Below are 18,993 nucleotides of genomic sequence, written 5' to 3'. Positions count from 1 at the left end.
ATGGAAAAGAACTTGCATGACATCTTTTGTCCTACCCTCCCGTGGCAGCTGGGTCCTATTGGAAACTAAGGGATATTAAGGCCTCCTTTTAATAGAGTACCAGAACAAAGCATTAACACATAGTGAATACATGAACTCCTCAAACTACGGTCATCACCGGGAGTGGTCCCGATTATTGTCACTTCGGGGTTGCCGGTGTTGGAAATATGCCCTAGAGGCAATAATAAATTGATTATTATTATATTTCCTTGTTCATGATAATCGTTTATTATCCATGCTATAATTGTATTGATAGGAAACTCAGATACATGTGTGGATACATAGACAACACCATGTCCCTAGTGAGCCTCTAGTTGACTAGCTCGTTGATCAATAGATGGTTACGGTTTCCTGACCATGGACATTGAATGTCATTGATAACGGGATCACATCATTAGGAGAATGATGTGATGGACAAGACCCAATCCTAAGCATAGCACTAGATCGTGAAGTTCGTATGCTAAAGCTTTTCTAATGTCAAGTATCATTTCCTTAGACCATGAGATTGTGCAACTCCCGGATACCGTAGGAGTGCTTTGGGTGTATCAAACGTCACAACGTAACTGGGTGACTATAAAGGTGCATTACAGGTATCTCCGAAAGTGTCTGTTGGGTTGGCACGAATCGAGACTGGGATTTGTCACTCCGTGTAAGCGGAGAGGTATCTCTGGGCCCACTCGGTAGGACATCATCATATGCGCAATGTGACCAAGGAGTTGATCACGGGATGATGTGTTATGGAACGAGTAAAGAGACTTGCCGGTAACGAGATTGAACAAGGTATAAGGATACCGACGATCGAATCTCGGGCAAGTAACATACCGATAGACAAAGGGAATTGAATACGGGATTGATTAAGTCCTTGACATCGTGGTTCATCTGATGAGATCATCGTGGAACATGTGGGAGCCATCATGGGTATCCAGATCCCGCTATTGGTTATTGACAGGAGAACGTCTCGGTCATGTCTGCATGTCTCCCGAACCCGTAGGGTCTACACACTTAAGGTTCGGTGACGCTAGGGTTATGAAGATATGTGTATGCAGTAACCCGAATGTTGTTCGGAGTCCCGGATGAGATCCCGGACGTCACGAGGAGTTCCGGAATGGTCCGGAGGTAAAGAATTATATATAGGAAGTGCTGTTTCGGCCATCGGGACAAGTTTTGGGGTTATCGGTATTGTACCGGGACTACCGGAGGGGTCCCGGGGGTCCACCGGGTGGGGCCACCTGTCCCGGGGGGCCACATGGGCTGTAAGGGGTGCGCCTTGGCCTATATGGGCCAAGGGCACCAGCCCCTATAGGCCCATGCGCCTAGGGTTTCCATATGGGAGGAGTCCCACTAGTGGAAGGCACCTCTAGGTGCCTTGGGGGGGAGGGAAACCTCCTTTGGGCAGCCGCACCTAGGAGATTGGATCTCCTAGGCTGGCGCACCCACCCCCTTGGCCCTCCTATATATAGTGGGGGAGATGAGGGATTTCATACCTCAGCCTTTGGTGCTTCTCTCCCTCTCCCCGTTACGTCTCTCTCTCGTAGTATAGGCGAAGCCCTGCTACTGTGACGCCCTGCATCCACCACCACGCCGTCGTGCTGCTGAATCTTCATCAACCTCTCCCTCCTCCTTGCTGGATCAAGGCATGGGAGACGTCTCCGTTCCGTACGTGTGTTGAACGCGGAGGTGCCGTGCGTTCGGCACTTGGTCATCGGTGATTTGAATCACGACGAGTACGACTTCATCAACCCTGTTCACTTGAACGCTTCCGCTTAGCGATCTACAAGGGTATGTAGATGCACTCTCCTTCCCCTCGTTGCTGGTTTCTCCATAGATGGATCTTGGTGATACGTAGGAAAATTTTGAATTTATGCTACGTTCCCCAACAGTGGCATCATGAGCTAGGTCTATTGCGTAGATTCTATGCACGAGTAGAACACAAAGTAGTTGTGGGCGTTGATTTTGTTCAATATGCTTGCCGTTACTAGTCTTATCTTGATTCGACGGTATTGTGGGATGAAGCGGCCCGAACCAACCTTACACATACTCTTACGTGAGACAGGTTCCACCGACTGACATGCACTAGTTGCATAAGGTGGCTAGCGGGTGTCTGTCTCTCCTACTTTAGTCGGATCGGATTCGATGAAAAGTGTCCTTATGAAGGGTAAATAGCAATTGGCATATCACGTTGTGGTTTTGCGTAGGTAAGAAACGTTCTTGCTAGAAACCCATAGCAGCCACGTAAAACATGCAAACAACAATTAGAGGACGTCTAACTTGTTTTTGCAGGGTATGCTATGTGATGTGATATGGCCAAAAGGATGTGATGAATGATATATGTGATGTATGAGATTGATCATGTTCTTGTCAAGGGAATCACGACTTGCATGTCGATGACGAGACAACTTCAAGAAGACACGATGATGGAGATCATGGTGTCATACCGGTGACAAGATAATCATGGAGCCCCAAGATGGAGATCAAAGGAGCTATATGATATTGGCCATATCATGTCACTATTATTTGATTGCATATGATGTTTATCATGTTTATACATCTTATTTGCTTAGAACGACGGTAGTAAATAAGATGATCCCTCATTAAAATTTCAAGAAGTGTTCTCCCCTAACTGTGCACCGTTGCTACAGTTCGTCGCTTCGAAGCATCACATGTTAATCGGGTGTGATAGATCCTTTCGTTCACATACAACGGGTGTAAGCAAGATTTACACATGCAAAAACACTTAGGGTTAACTTGACGAGCCTAAGCATGTGAAGACATGGCCTCGGAACACAGAGACCGAAAGGTCGAACACGAGTCGTATGGAAGATACGATCAACATGAAGATGTTCACCGACGTTGACTAGTCCGTCTCACGTGTTAATCGGACATGGCTTGGTCGACTCGGATCGTGTAATACTTAGATGACTAGAGGGATGTCTAATCTAAGTGGGAGTTCATAAGATGAACTTAATTATCCTGAACATAGTCAAAAGATCTTTGCAAATCATGTCGTAGCTCACGCTTTAGTTCTACTGTTTAGATATGTTCCTAGAGAAAAATTAGTTGAAAGTTGATAGTAGCAATTATGCGGACTAGGTCCGTAGACTGAGGATTGTCCTCATTGCTTCTTAGAAGGCTTATGTCCTTAATGCACCGCTCTGTGTGGTGAACCTCGAACGTTGTCTGTGGATGTTGCGAACATCTGACATACACGTTTTGATAACTACGTGATAGTTCAGTTAAATGGTTTAGAATTGAGGCACCAAAGATGTTTTGAAACGTCACGAAACATATGAGATGTTTTGAGGGCTGAAATTGGAATTTCAGGCTCGTGCTCACGTCAAGAGGTATAAGACCTCCGACGATTTTCTTAACCTGCAAACTAAGGAGAAAAGCTCAATTGTTGAGCTTGTGCTCGGATTGCCTGAGTACAACAATCACTTGAATCAAGTGGGAGTTGGTCTTCCAGATGAGATAGTGATGTTTCTCCGAAGTCATTACCACCAAGCTGCTAGAGCTTCGTGATGAACTATAATATATCGGGGACATGTATGATGATCCTTGAGATGTTCGTGATGTTTGACACCACAAAAGTAGAAATCAAGAAGGAGCATCAATTGTTGATGGTTGGTGAAACCACTAGTTTCAAGAAGGGCAAGGGCAAGAAGGGATACTTCATGAAACGGCAATTCAGCTGCTGCTCTAGTGAAGAAACCCAAGGTTGAACCCAAACCCGAGACTAAGTGCTTCTGTAATAAGGGGAACAACCACTGGAGCAGAATTACCCTAGATACTTGGTAGATTAGAAGGCTGGCAAGGTCGATAGAAGTATATTGGATATACATTGTGTTGATGTGTACTTTACTAGTACTCCTAGTAGCACTAGGGTATTAGATACCGGTTCGGTTGCTAAGTGTTAGTAACTCGAAATAAAAGCTACGGAATAAACGGAGACTAGCTAAAGGTGAGATAATGATATGTGTTGGAAGTGTTTCCAATGTTGATATGATCAAGCGTCGCACGCTCCCTCTACCATCGAGATTGGTGTTTGCGTTGAGCATAGACATGATTGGATTATGTCTATCGCAATACGGTTATTCATTTAAGGAGAATAATGGTTACTCTGTTTATTTGAATAATACCTTCAAATGGTCTTGCACCTGAAATGAATGGTCTATTGAATCTCGATCGTAGTGATACACATGTTCATGCCAAAAGATAGTAATGATAGTACCACCTACTTGTGGCACTGCTACTTAAGTCATATCGGTATAAAACGCATGAAGAAGCTCCATGTTGATGGATCTTTGGGCTCGCTCGTTTTTGAAAAGTTTGAGACATGCAAACCATGTCTGTTGGTGTATATGCATGAAGAAACTCCATGCAAATGGACCGTTTGAACTCACTTGATTTTGAATCACTTGAGACATGCAAATCATACCATATGGGCAAGATGACTGAAAGCCTCGGTTTCAGTAAAATGGAACAAGAAAGCAACTTGTTGGAAGTAATACATTTTTGATGTGTGCAGTCCAATGAGTGCTGAGGCATGTAGTGGATATCGTTATGTTCTTACTTCACAGATGATTTGAGTAGATGTTGAGTATATTTACTTGATGAATCACGAGTCTGAATTATTGAAAGGTTCAAGTAATTTCAGTGTGAAGTTGGAAGATCGTCGTGATAAGAGGATAAAAATATCTATGATATGATCATAGAGATGAATATCTGAATTACGAGTTTGGCACAGAATTAAGACATTGTGGAAATTGTTTCAAAAACTAATACAGCCTGGAACACCATAGTGTGATGGTGTGTCCGAACATCATAACTGCACCCTATTGGATATGATGCATACCATGATGTTTCTTATCGAATTACCACAATAATTTATGGGTTAAGCATTAGAGACAACCACATTCACTTTAAATAGGGCACCACGTAATTCCGATGAGATGACACCGTATGAACTATGGTTTAGAGAAACCTAAGCTGTCATTTCTTAAAAGTTTGGGGCTGCGACGCTTATGTGAAAAAGGTTTGAGGCTGATAAGCTCGAACCCAAAGCGGATAAATGCATCTTCATAGGACACCCAAAAACAGTTGGGTATACCTCCTGTCTCAGATCCGAAAGCAATAAGGGATTGTTTCTAGAATCGGGTCCTTTCTCGAGGAAAAGTTTCTCTCGAAAGTATTGAGTGGGAGGATGGTGGAGACTTGATGAGGTTATTGAACCGTCACTTCAACCAGTGTATAGCAGGGCACAAAGAGTTGTTCCTGTGGCACCTACACCAATTGAAGTGGAAGCTTATGATATTGATCATGAGACTTCAGATCAAGTCACTATCAAACCTCGTAGGATGACAAGGATGCGTACTACTTCAGAGTGGTACATAATCCTGTCTTGGAAGTCATGTTGCTAGACAACAATGAACCTACGAGCTATGGAGAAGCGATGGTGGGCCTGGATTCCGATAAATGGCTCGAGGCCATAAAATCCGAGAGAGGATCCATGTATGAAAACAAAGTGTAGACTTTGGCGGAACGGCTCGATGGTCGTAAGGCTGTTGAGTACAGATGGATTTTAAAAGGAAGACGGACAATGATGGTAAATGTCACCATTAAGAAAGCTCGACTTGTCGTTAAGATGTTTTCCGACAAGTTCAAAGAGTTGACTACGATGAGACTTTCTCACTCGTAGCGATGCTAAGAGTCTGTTGGAATTATATTAGCGATTACTGCATTATTTATGAAATCTTGCAGATAGGATGTCAAAACATTGTTTCCTCGACGGTTTTTGAGGAAAGGTTGTATGTGATACAAACCGAAAGGTTTTGTCAATCCTAAAAGATGCTGATAGGTATGCAAAGCTCTAGCAATCCTTCTAAGGACTGGAGTAAGCATCTCGGAGTTGGAATGTATGCTTTGATGAGATGATCAAAGATTTTGGGTGTATACAAAGTTTATGAGAAACTGGTATTTCCAAAGAAGTGAGTGGGAGCACTATAGAATTTCTGATGAATATATGTTGTTGGTCGGAAATGACGTAGAATTTCTGGAAAGCATATAGGGTTATTTGGAAAGTGTTTTTCAATGGAAAGCCTGGAATAAGCTACTTGAACATTGAGCATCAAGATCTATAAGGATAGATCAAAACGCTTAATAGTACTTTCAAATGAGCACATACCTTGACATGATCTTGAAGGTGTTCAAGATGGATCAGTCAAAGAAGGAGTTCTTGCCTGAGTTGTAAGGTATGAAGTTAAGACTTAAAGCTCGACCACGACAGAATAGAGAAAAAGGACGAAGGTCGTCCCCTATGCTTAAGACGTAGGCTCTACAGTATGCTATGCTGTGTACCGCACCTGAAGTGTGCCTTGCCATGAGTCAGTCAAGGGGTACAAGAGTGATCCAAGAACGGATCACGGGACAATGGTCAAAGTTATCCTTGGTAACTAGTGTACTAAGGAAGTTTCTCGGTTATGGAGGTGGTAAAAGAGTTCGTCGTAAAGGGTTACGTCGATGCAAGCTTAACACCTATCCGGATAGCTCTGAGTAGAGATACCGGATGCATATAATGGAGCAACAATTTAGAATAGCTCCAAGTAGAACAGTTATTTGGAATAGCTCCAAATAGAGCGTGGTAGCTACATCTAGGAGATGACATAGAGATTTGTAAAGCACACACGGATCTGAAAGGTTCGGACCCGTTGACTAAAACCTCTCTCACAAGCAACATGATCAAACCTAAAACTCATTGAGTGTTAATCACATAGTGATGTGAACTAGACTACTGACTCTAGTAAACTCTTGGGTGTTAGTCACATGGCGATGTGACCTGTGAGTGTTAATCACATGGCGATGTGAACTAGATTATTGACTCTAGTGCAAGTGGGAGACTGTTGGAAATATGCCCTAGAGGCAATAATAAATTGATTATTATTATATTTCCTTGTTCATGATAATCGTTTATTATCCATGCTATAATTGTATTGATAGGAAACTCAGATACATGTGTGGATACATAGACAACACCGTGTCCCTAGTGAGCCTCTAGTTGACTAGCTCGTTGATCAATAGATGGTTACGGTTTCCTGACCATGGACATTGAATGTCATTGATAACGGGATCACATCATTAGGAGAATGATGTGATGGACAAGACCCAATCCTAAGCATAGCACTAGATCGTGAAGTTCGTATGCTAAAGCTTTTCTAATGTCAAGTATCATTTCCTTAGACCATGAGATTGTGCAACTCCCGGATACCGTAGGAGTGCTTTGGGTGTATCAAACGTCACAACGTAACTGGGTGACTATAAAGGTGCATTACAGGTATCTCCGAAAGTGTCTGTTGGGTTGGCACGAGTCGAGACTGGGATTTGTCACTCCGTGTAAGCGGAGAGGTATCTCTGGGCCCACTCGGTAGGACATCATCATATGCGCAATGTGACCAAGGAGTTGATCACGGGATGATGTGTTATGGAACGAGTAAAGAGACTTGCCGGTAACGAGATTGAACAAGGTATAAGGATACCGACGATCGAATCTCGGGCAAGTAACATACCGATAGACAAAGGGAATTGAATACGGGATTGATTAAGTCCTTGACATCGTGGTTCATCCGATGAGATCATCGTGGAACATGTGGGAGCCATCATGGGTATCCAGATCCCGCTATTGGTTATTGACAGGAGAACGTCTCGGTCATGTCTGCATGTCTCCCGAACCCGTAGGGTCTACACACTTAAGGTTCGGTGACGCTAGGGTTATGAAGATATGTGTATGCAGTAACCCGAATGTTGTTAGGAGTCCCGGATGAGATCCCGGACGTCACGAGGAGTTCCGGAATGGTCCGGAGGTAAAGAATTATATATAGGAAGTGCTGTTTCGGCCATCGGGACAAGTTTTGGGGTTATCGGTATTGTACCGGGACTACCGGAGGGGTCCCGGGGGTCCACCGGGTGGGGCCACCTGTCCCGGGGGGCCACATGGGCTGTAAGGGGTGCGCCTTGGCCTATATGGGCCAAGGGCACCAGCCCCTATAGGCCCATGCGCCTAGGGTTTCCATATGGGAGGAGTCCCACTAGTGGAAGGCACCTCTAGGTGCCTTGGGGGGGAGGGAAACCTCCTTTGGGCAGCCGCACCTAGGAGATTGGATCTCCTAGGCTGGCGCACCCACCCCCTTGGCCCTCCTATATATAGTGGGGGAGATGAGGGATTTCATACCTCAGCCTTTGGTGCTTCTCTCCCTCTCCCCGTTACGTCTCTCTCTCGTAGTATAGGCGAAGCCCTGCTACTGTGACGCCCTGATCCACCACCACGCCGTCGTGCTGCTGAATCTTCATCAACCTCTCCCTCCTCCTTGCTGGATCAAGGCATGGGAGACGTCTTCGTTCCGTACGTGTGTTGAACGCGGAGGTGCCGTGCGTTCGGCACTTGGTCATCGGTGATTTGAATCACGACGAGTACGACTTCATCAACCCCGTTCACTTGAACGCTTCCGCTTAGCGATCTACAAGGGTATGTAGATGCACTCTCCTTCCCCTCGTTGCTGGTTTCTCCATAGATGGATCTTGGTGATACGTAGGAAAATTTTGAATTTATGCTACGTTCCCCAACAGCCGGATCATAACACATAGTAGGTGACTATAGACTTGCAAGATAGGATCAAGAACTCTCATATATTGATGAAAACATAATAGGTTTAGATCTGAAATCATGGCACTCGGGCCCTAGTGACAAGCATTAAGCATAGCAAAGTCATAGCAACATCAATCTCAAAACATAGTGGATACTAGGGATCAAACCCTAACAAAACTAACTCGATTACATGATAAATCTCATCCAACCCATCACCGTCCAACAAGCCTACGATGGAATTACTCTCGCACGTCAGTGAGCATCATGAAATTGGTGATGGAGGATGGTTGATGATGACGATGGCGACGGATTCCCCTCTCCGGAGCCCCGAACTGACTCCAGACTCCCGAGAGAGTTTAGGGCTTGGCGGCGGCTCCGTATCGCAAAACGCGATGAATCCTTCTCCCTGGTTTTTTCTCCCCAAAAGTGAATATATGGAGTCAGGGTTGAGATCGGTGGAGCAAGAGGGGGCTCACGAGGTAGGGGGCGTGCCCAGGGGGGTAGGGCGCGCCCCCCACCCTCGTGGACATGTGGAGGCCCCCCTGACGTGGATCTTCCTTCTAGTACTTTTTATATATTCCAAAATAATTCTCCGTTGATTTTCAGGTCATTCCGAGAACTTTTATTTCTGCACAAAAATAACACCATGGCAATTCTGCTGAAAACATCGTCAGTCCAGGTTAGTTCCATTCAAATCATGCAAGTTAGAGTCCAAAACAGGGGCAAAAGTGTTTGGAGAAGTAGATACGACGGAGACGTATCAGGCTTCCATGACATCGTTACTCCATTGGGTGCATTGTGTTTGGAGACACGGATGCCTCTCGTTGTTCTCCTCAGGTGTTTGTTGTTGTCTTTCTTGATTCTCGGCGGCGCTATATATGCCCGTTGTCGGTGAGTCGAAGACGGTGTGTTCCTCAATTCGGATCTAGTCCTACCATCCACCTGCCACTTTCTCTTAGGTGATCAGGGTGGACGGTGCATCGACAAGTGAAGTTCTACGAAAGTTGATGGTCTTTGGAGGTGGTCGGCGTCAGTCGCAACATGGTGCTATGTATCAACTTAGGATAGGCACTTTTGTGTTGTAGTTTGCCTTGCGGTGGTGGCTGACTTTGGTCTTGCCCGGGTGTGGTGTGTGTGCTACGCTCGTTGTTCACAGCGAGTGCTAGTTTTCTTGGAATTTCGGTTCTTCCTCCTATAAAGCTATGGTACGCTTAGGCGTACTCTTGAAAAAAACATTTAAATGTGGCGCTAGTTAGTTTGAATGTGAATATTACAATTCAACTAAGATTTAAAAAAATCAAACTTGAATTCAAATTGCACATATGTTCTAGTTGTCCCCTTTAAGCGTCTACATGTGCTCAATTAGATTCTTTTTTAGTCGCTCATGAGTTGCTCGATACCAAATTTGTTGTTGCATTTGGACAAACTCATCGAATGTAGCCGGATTATGATGTGGAGATTGGTTAGGTTCACCCATATTCTCAAATTGCAGACCTTTGTCTTCACCCTCGCCCTACACGATCATGTTGTGCATGATCACACAACATGTCATCACCTCACACAAGGTCTGCATATCTCATATTTTTGCAGGTCCTCTTAAAAACGGGGTTAGATCACTTCAAATGCTCTTGCCACATCATTTCTAGTTCCTTCTTGTCTTTGAGCAAAAGTGAGCTCTTTTTTAGACCAACTGGCTCAAAGATGGTCTTCACGAAGGTTGCCCGCGGAGGATAAATACTTTCAACAAGATAGTAGCTCGTGTTGTGGTCATTCCCATTGACAATGTAATTGTGCAAAGGAGTGTGTCCTTCAGTCGACCTAGCAAACAATGGAGACTACTGCAGCACATTGATGTATTGTGAGACCGGGGCATTGCCAAAGAAAACATGTCAAATCCACATGTCCTGTAATGCAACTTCTTCTAGAGTGACGGTGGGTTTCTTAACATGGTCCTCGTATTGCTCTTTGCAGAGCATATGGGTACTTCTTCCATCTCTAGTCCATGCAACCAAGAGATGTGAGCATACCTGGCCATCATCTTGCTTCCGAGAGTGTCATGAGCCTTTCGGTGTCTGCATTAGCTGGTTCTCTCAGGTATCGAGATCCAAACACCTCGACCACCATAGTAGAAAAACTGACCATGGCGTTTGCGCATGTGCTCTCCGACATCCGGAGGTACTTGTCCCACAAATCTGTGACCCTGTCATAGGCAAGCATCCGCAATGCAGCCATGCACTTCTGGTAACTAGAGAACCCAAATCTTCCTACAATGTCCTTCTTCGAGATGTAGTCATCGTGGTCCTAGACATCATTGTAGACATGATTGAACACATTTTCCCGCATCTGAAAGCATTGACAAATATTGTCCGCGAATAGGGCATCGAGGGCAAAGTAGTCGTCCATCAGTGTCAAATGCCCTATGTCGTGTTTTGATTCAACACTTGATGACCCTTGATCGATCCCTTGAAATTGAGAACATGTTTTTTGGCATGCTTTGCGTCTACAAGGACCGCTTGCATCATCGCTATTTCATCTGCAAATCCTCCTCACGAAACAAGTTGCCAGATGACTCAACAAAGTTGCCGTAGATGTACTCCATGTCGGAATCCATTACTTCAAAGAAGGAAGGGAAATTGTCAAAAAATTAGCACGCGCGTCCGCAGGGGCGGATGGTGCCTATGCGAAGGATGGGCAAGAGGTGGAACAACGGCGTAGGCAAAGCAGCATAGCAACCGGGTGGAGCGACGAAGGTTCGCAAGCCCTTGGCGGTAGGTCGGGGTAGTACAACGGCGAACAAGGAGGAAGCAGATGCAGAGCAAGAGTGAACGTATGGAAATGCAGGCACCGTGTGGGGTTTTGTGCGGTCTGGGGGGTGTTGTAGTCCTACGTGGCGGAGGTCCGGACAGCCGGAAAGCTCCCACAGCTTTGCATCAAGTTTGTGTGATTTCGGATAGCTGGAGGAGTCCGCGGACGTATGCGGGGTGGTGTTGGATGGCAAGCTGTGCGTGAACAACTCAGTCCAGACGTTTGCGGGGTTTTGAGGGTCGAATTTGGAGATGTCGTGAGCAATATGGGTCTTTTTTCATAACCTTATTTGCTTCAGCTACCATGATAAGCCGATTCCATTGTGATGTGACTTGATTGCCGAGTAGACTTATGCATAGGGACAACTATCATGATAAGAGCAAGTATAATAATGTGATGTAAGCAGGCTCTAAGGCTTTAAATATTATAGTTTTCTGAGTTGGAGGAAAGAAGAGAAGCGGGCTACAGATTAACAACCACTTGCAACACGTGCTCCTAGAGACTTTGTGAGAGAGTGAGGTGGACCATATATCAATAAAAAACTACATTTATATCTAACTATTATACATAATGGCTATAATAAGATTGGCTATAACTAATAAGCACTACAAAAAATACACTTCCGTGATGATACATGTTTGTCACAGTAGGTCGCGTTTTCTGTCATGCATGTACATCCATGACAAATTTATGACAGAATCAAGATAGTCATACCTGTGCTGTCGTAGAAGTGTTCCATGACATTGCCAAAATTATCATCACGGAAGTGTCCACTTCCATGATGATAAATCGCGCGTCACAGAAGTGCTTTCGTCAAGGGTGACCGACACGTGGCATCCACCGTAACGGAACGCCGTTAAGCTATCGGGTCGGATTTTGGATCCGATAACCCGTTAACAGCCACGACCAATGCTGATTTTCCATGTGTAAAATTCTCATTGGCTGACGGATCCACGCGTCAGCTCCGCGTTGGCACAAGTGTCACTCATCCAACGGTCGAGATGGGCCTATTATATGTTGACATGTGGACCGGCCCAAAAGTGGCCCACAAAGTTTAAATGGGCCGGCCCAACCGAAGGCCCATAAGATTTAGCGGACCATAATGGGCCGACCCAGCTAAAGGCCCACAAAATTTAGCGGACCATAATGGGCCGGCCCAGCTAAAGGCCCACACGATTTTGCAGACCATAATGGGCCGGCCTAGCTAAAGGCCCACAAGATTTTGCGGACCATAATGGGCCGGCCCAGCTAAAGGCCCACAAGATTCTGCAGACCATAATGGGCCGGCCCAGCTATAGGCCCAACATTCTTTGTCAAATCGGCCCGTCAACGGCCTGTCCTAAACTTGTCATCAACGCGGCCCATGGTCACTTCTGGCCCGTTAACAGTCCGCTAAGTAATTGGGCCGAATTACGGCCCGGTGTATTTCCGGCCTGTTAAAGGTCCGACTTCATTTGGGCCCATTTACAGGCCATCAAAACTTTCGGCCCATAAACGACCGTGAAGGATTTGGGTCATATTCGGCCATGTCTGACATTCGGCCTGTTAGAGGCCCACTATAGCTTTGGGCCACTTTCGGCCTGTTGTCATTTTGGGCATGTTAACGCCAGGCGTAAACCATGGGCCATATGTGGCCCAACGTCATATCGGGCCCATTAACGGCCCATATAAAAATGACGATAATCTAGCCCGATCGAAGTTCCGGCCTGTTAAAGGCCCGTGTATTAGGTCGGCGCATTTACGGCCCATCCGGATTTCAGCCTGTCAAAGATCCGCATCGTAAATGGGCCACCATTTCGGCCTGCTAAGTCCAGTGGGTTATTTGGCCCAATCAGGGCCCAATCTCATTTTCGGTCTATTAAAGGCCCATGTTTTTTATGGGCTCGAGATATTTACACATGTAAACGACCTATTTTTACTGAGGGCCCAAATTATGTTTAGGCCTGTTAAAGGCCCACTATGGGCACACGCCTACCAGAAAAATATGAAAGCTTATGCTGATTTAGGCCCAGATATTTTTAGTGGGCTACATGCCAATTTCGTCCCGTAATTGTTTTTAGCCCAATTGGAATGGGCCCGACGAATGTTGGCATGTTGGGCTCCTACGAAGCTTTCGGCGAATACATTACTAAGATAAACCTACACTATACAAAAATAGCGTCGTAATTACTGCAGCCTGAGGCAGCATCATAAATGTTGTATCACAACAAAATAAATTCCAACCATACAACAAAAGGCCTGTTGGCATAAAGTTTACAGTCCTTCCATATAAAAGCGCCATCAGATGTATAGAAGCACATATCATTTGGCCTGAGTGCTAATGTTTCAGGCTGTAGAATCTGATGGAGCAGCACGATCTCCACCTTTTTCCGCCATTGCTCTTGAACAACGAAGCGAATGTCCAATAGTCTGGTTTCAAAACCATTCATATCTTGACGACATTTCTCAACTACTATTCTTGTTTCCGAAACAACGTCCATTAGGGATTGGACTTGTGTCTGGAGCACAGATATATCACTCTGTCTAGCAGGAAGATTTTGTTCAGTAGGCGATTTGGACGAGGTTACCTTGACAACCAACCCAGAATTACACAGGAAGGTGCTTTTTGCACTATTAGTGGAGAGATACCGACGCACTGCAGCAAGAGGTGACATTGTGCCTGTAGTAGCCTCGTCACCTTCAGGTGGTTGTGGCTGTTCAATCATTTGTTCCATAGCTTCCTGAAAGTTTGAACTTGTAGATTAGTGTACCAGATAAGTTACTAATGAGACAAAAACAAACAAAGTAGGTTAAACGTTTATACATAACTTATTTTGGTGAACTACTGTAATACATTAGCATGTATTGTAGTGCCAACTACATAATAAAATCACCTTCGGAACATATGTCCATGTAGCATGCCTACCGTATTGTCTATTTCCTCACATTCGTTGACATCTAAGGATAAAGAGACATGGTTTAAAGTAGGATGAACATAGTATGACATCATTCATATCATGGGCAAGCAGATATAAAACAAACAGGCTATTTTATCATTATGTGCGCACGTGAACATAACAACTAGATTACAGATCAAGACCAAAAGAATATCCTTCATCTCTTTTAAACCATGTAAGGTGAAATGATACGTTAAGACAACTGTGAATAAAAGTGAACAGAGTAACTGACATTGGCTGCAAACCAAGTAGTTAAATGAACACATCGCAGTACCAATCAGTTCAAGGCAGGAGGAGTAAAAGGACTTACAACAGCGGCTTGAACTGGTGTGCTCATGCCCTTCATCTTGCTGGTGTGGCAATCCTTGAAGATTTGCAGTGCATTCGGTTCAGGTTCTTTTTGGTCCGCACGGGCTTTCCTCTGTATTTGGAACAAGTCAATATAGATACGATAATATGGCACAAAAAATAAGGAAGTAGCAGCTATTTACATGAGCCTCGCAGTGTGCAATATAGCTACGAGATCCTGTTGTCTGTTGGAATTTCACTTTAGAACGGTTGGTTTTTTTCTTCAAACAGTTAGCCTAGAAGAAGATACACTTGTAAGGCACATACATAAATACAAGTTCAATATGTGGTCCGATCAAATACATATAGCCTACCTGATACTTTGGATCAGACCAATGTTTAACGAGGGTTGTCCAGTCTTCATCTGTAATATATTCCACTGGAGATGTTTGGGCGATTTCATTGTTAGCCTTGCCTTCAAAGTGAGATTTTCTAAGGTGGTACCAATACTGTCGCAGAGCAGACTGAAAAACATGAGTGCATGCTTGTTTAGTTGCGTCATCTTTTGGATCCAACTTGAACCTCATCTGTTGAAAAAAGAATGTGAGTCTTATTAGGAGGAAGCTAGAAAGTATGGGACGGAGCAAGACAATATTACTAATTGCGGTGAATAACATTACTTACGGATAAATGGTCAAGGAAGGTGTTAAACTGGGTATTGTCTTTCTCATTTCTGTACTGGATCCACGTTGGGAGGATACGTGCATGACACCTAACGGCAACGGCTGCCTCTGATACTAACTTGGCTGACTCTGTAGCATCACGTGGCCTTTTTAAACCTGCCTCAAAATGGATCTCCATTCTTCCTCCTTTAGATTTTGTTAATCTGTCAAGCATTATCCCTGATGTCTGTTTCCGCTTGCGCTGTGGTGCTAGTTCAACAACGAATATTGAATGTGTTAGTGTACATCAAACTGTGAGAGTACATATAAAGGAGCATGCAACTGCAACTTAACTCGGTCAGGTACCGTCTTGGTGTTGATGCTCATGAGGTTCATCTGATCTTGCCAAGTCTTGTTGTGTCAGCAGTGCTTCAAAAGTAGTGTTAGGTGTGAAGACAGCTTGGGAACTGGCCAGTTCCCGAGCAAACGAACGAGTAACTGGTTGAGATGCTGGTACAATTGAAGCGGATGCTGCAGCTGGTGGAGCAGGTGATACTGTGTTTGTAGATTTAGCTGGTGGACTTGGACCTTCTACTGCACTATAAGTACCAGCAGAATCTCGACGGCAGCACCTTTTCTGTTTGACCCGACGAGTAATAGCACTCCCTACTATATTATTTTCCTTGCTCTTTTTTTGACTTTGCCATGTCAAGCTGTACCCACAACACAAAAGAATAAAATCACTCTTCAGAACTCATTGATGCATGATACAGACAACCAATACTTTGATGTAAGACAACCGTATGAGGATGGAATATGTAAGAAAAACAGGACGACATGACATATTCACAGCTACGATGTGCAAACTAAGCAGAAGGATTTTCAAGAAAATAGAAGTAATGCAAGCTAGACACCATATGAAAGATGCAACCAATATTACTCTGCCAAGTTAAAAGTGTCTTGTCATAAGTGGCAATTCGAAAAATTAGAAGCAGTACAACATAGAAATCAATGTAAGATGCAACCACTATCAAACTGCCATGTTAAAAGCGTCCAATCATGAGTGACTGATGCGGGATACACAATAGCAGTACTTTGATGTAAGAACATGGTATGATAGATAGATGCAGTGTATTCTAGACACAGAAAACCATGTCATATGCACATGTATAACGTATAGACTCAACATGTGTAATTTAATCAAAATAGAAGAAATACAGGCTAGACAACATATGCAACATGAAACCAATTATCACACTGTCAACTTAGAGCAAGCACCTGCGATGGTGGAGTACGGGAGATGAACTCATCATGTAGACCTGGGACTTCAACTTCATTAGCAGTAGCAGTGGCAAATCTAGAGTGTCTCTGTTTGCGTCTGTGCGGAGGACCACCAACATCCCCTAACTTACTCTTTTCCTTCCTATTTTCTGGTATTGCCTTATGAAGTCAAAACCACAAGAAGATGAATAAAATTAGCTCTGCATAACTAGTTGATGCATGATACAAACGAACACTACTTTGATGTAAGGCAAGCGCAGGATAGGAGGATGGAATATATACAAAAAAGACACCGTTTCATATTCACACGTACGATAGGAGGATGGAATATGTATGAAAAAACAGTAAGCGGAAGGCATTTCAACAAAAATAGAAGAAATGAAAGCTAGGCACCATATGAACATGCAACCAATATCACTCTATGAGGTAAAAAGTGTCTCGTCATAAGTGCCATTTCAAGAAATTAGAAGCAGCACAAGCTAGAAGACAATGCAAGATGCAACCTACATCACAGTCCCAAGTTAAATGTGTCTTATGGGTAAGTGATCCTTGCAGGTATAAGTTGTAAGCTACACAGATGCAATTCAACATAATCAGAAGCAATACAAACTAGACAACATAGGGAAAACGCAACCACGTATAACAGTTCCAAGTAAGAGCAAGCACCTGTGATGGTGGAGTAGGGGAGATGTGCTCATCATGTATACATATGTTCTAGAAATAGGAACACGTGTCATATTCACAGGCATTATGTGTAAAGTAAGCAGATGCAATTCAAGTTAGAAGCAATACAAGCTAGACATCATACGCAACATGCAACCACATATAATAGTGTCAAGTTAGAGCAAGCACCTGTGATGGTGGAGTAGGGGAGATGTGCTCATCATCTATACAGCTACGTTGACTGTCCAGCCTTGTGTTGTCTTGCGAATCTTGTTGGGAGGATGGCGGAGTAGAATCTGTAGAGACCCCCTGTTTGAGTTGCTCCGAAGGACCACCATCATCCACTGCCGGACTAATTTCCTTCAGCTGTAATGATTTTGCATTGTGAAGTCAAACCGACAAGAAAAAGGAATAAAATTTGCTCTTCAGAACTCATTCATGCATGATACTGACGAACACTACTCGGATGAAAGGCAAACACATGATGCGAGGATGGAATATGTATGAAAAACAGGATGGTGTGACATATTCACACCTATGATGTGGTAACTAAGCAGAAGGCATTTCAACAAATTATAAGCACTGCAAGCTAGACACCATATGAAATATGCAACTAATATCACTTTGCCAAGTTCAAACTGTATGGCGTTTCAACAAATTAGAAGCAGTACATGCTAGAAATCATATGCAAGACACAACCAATATCACAGTGGCGACTTAAAGGTGCCTTATCATAAGTGACTGATGCGGGATATGCAAGAATAGTAGTCTGATGTAGAAATAGGAACACATGTCATATTCACAGGCATTATGTGTAAAGTAAGCAGATGCAATTCAACAAAGTTAGAAGCAATACAAGCTAGACATCATACGCAACATGCAACCATATATAATAGTGCCAAGTTAGAGCAAGCACCTGTGATGGTGGAGTAGGGGAGATGTGCTCATCATCTACATAGCTACGTTGACTGTCTAGCCCTGCGTTGTCTTGCGAATCTTGTTGGGAGGATGGCGGAGTAGAATCTATAGAGAACCTCCGTTTCAGTTGCTCGGAAGGACCACCATCATCCAATGCCTTGCCAATTTCCTTCAGCTTTATTGATTTTGCATTGTGAGGTCATACCGACAAGAAAAAGGAATATCATTCGCTCTTTAGAACTCATTCATGCATGATACTGACGAACACTACTCTGATTAAAGGCAAAGTCATGATACGAGGATGGAATATGTATGAAAAAATGGACGGCTTGACATATTCACATCTATGATGTGGTAACTAAGCAGAAGGCACTTCAACAAATTAGAAACACTGCAAGACACCATATGGAAGGTGCAATCAATATCACTCTACCAAGTTAAAACTGTCTCGTCATAGGTTGCGTTCATCAAACTAGAAGCAATACGTGCTAGAAATCATATTCAAGGCGCAAACCAATATCACACTGCCAACTTAAAGGTGTCCCATCATAAGTGACCGATGCGGGATACACAAGAAGAGTAGTTTCATGTAAAAACAAGGTGTGATAGACAGATATAGTATGTACCAAAAACAGGAAAGCGTGTCATATTCACATGTATCATGTGTAAGCTAAGCAGATGCAGTTTACACTAATTAGGAGCAATACGAGCTAGACACCATATGCAACATGCAACCAGATATCACACCGCCAAGTTAGAGCAAACA

This window comes from Triticum urartu, chromosome 4A, assembly GCF_056163025.1.
Source record: "Triticum urartu cultivar PI428250 chromosome 4A, HENAU_Tu73, whole genome shotgun sequence".
NCBI lineage: Eukaryota > Viridiplantae > Streptophyta > Magnoliopsida > Poales > Poaceae > Triticum > Triticum urartu.
This window is presented reverse-complemented; position numbering follows the sequence as displayed.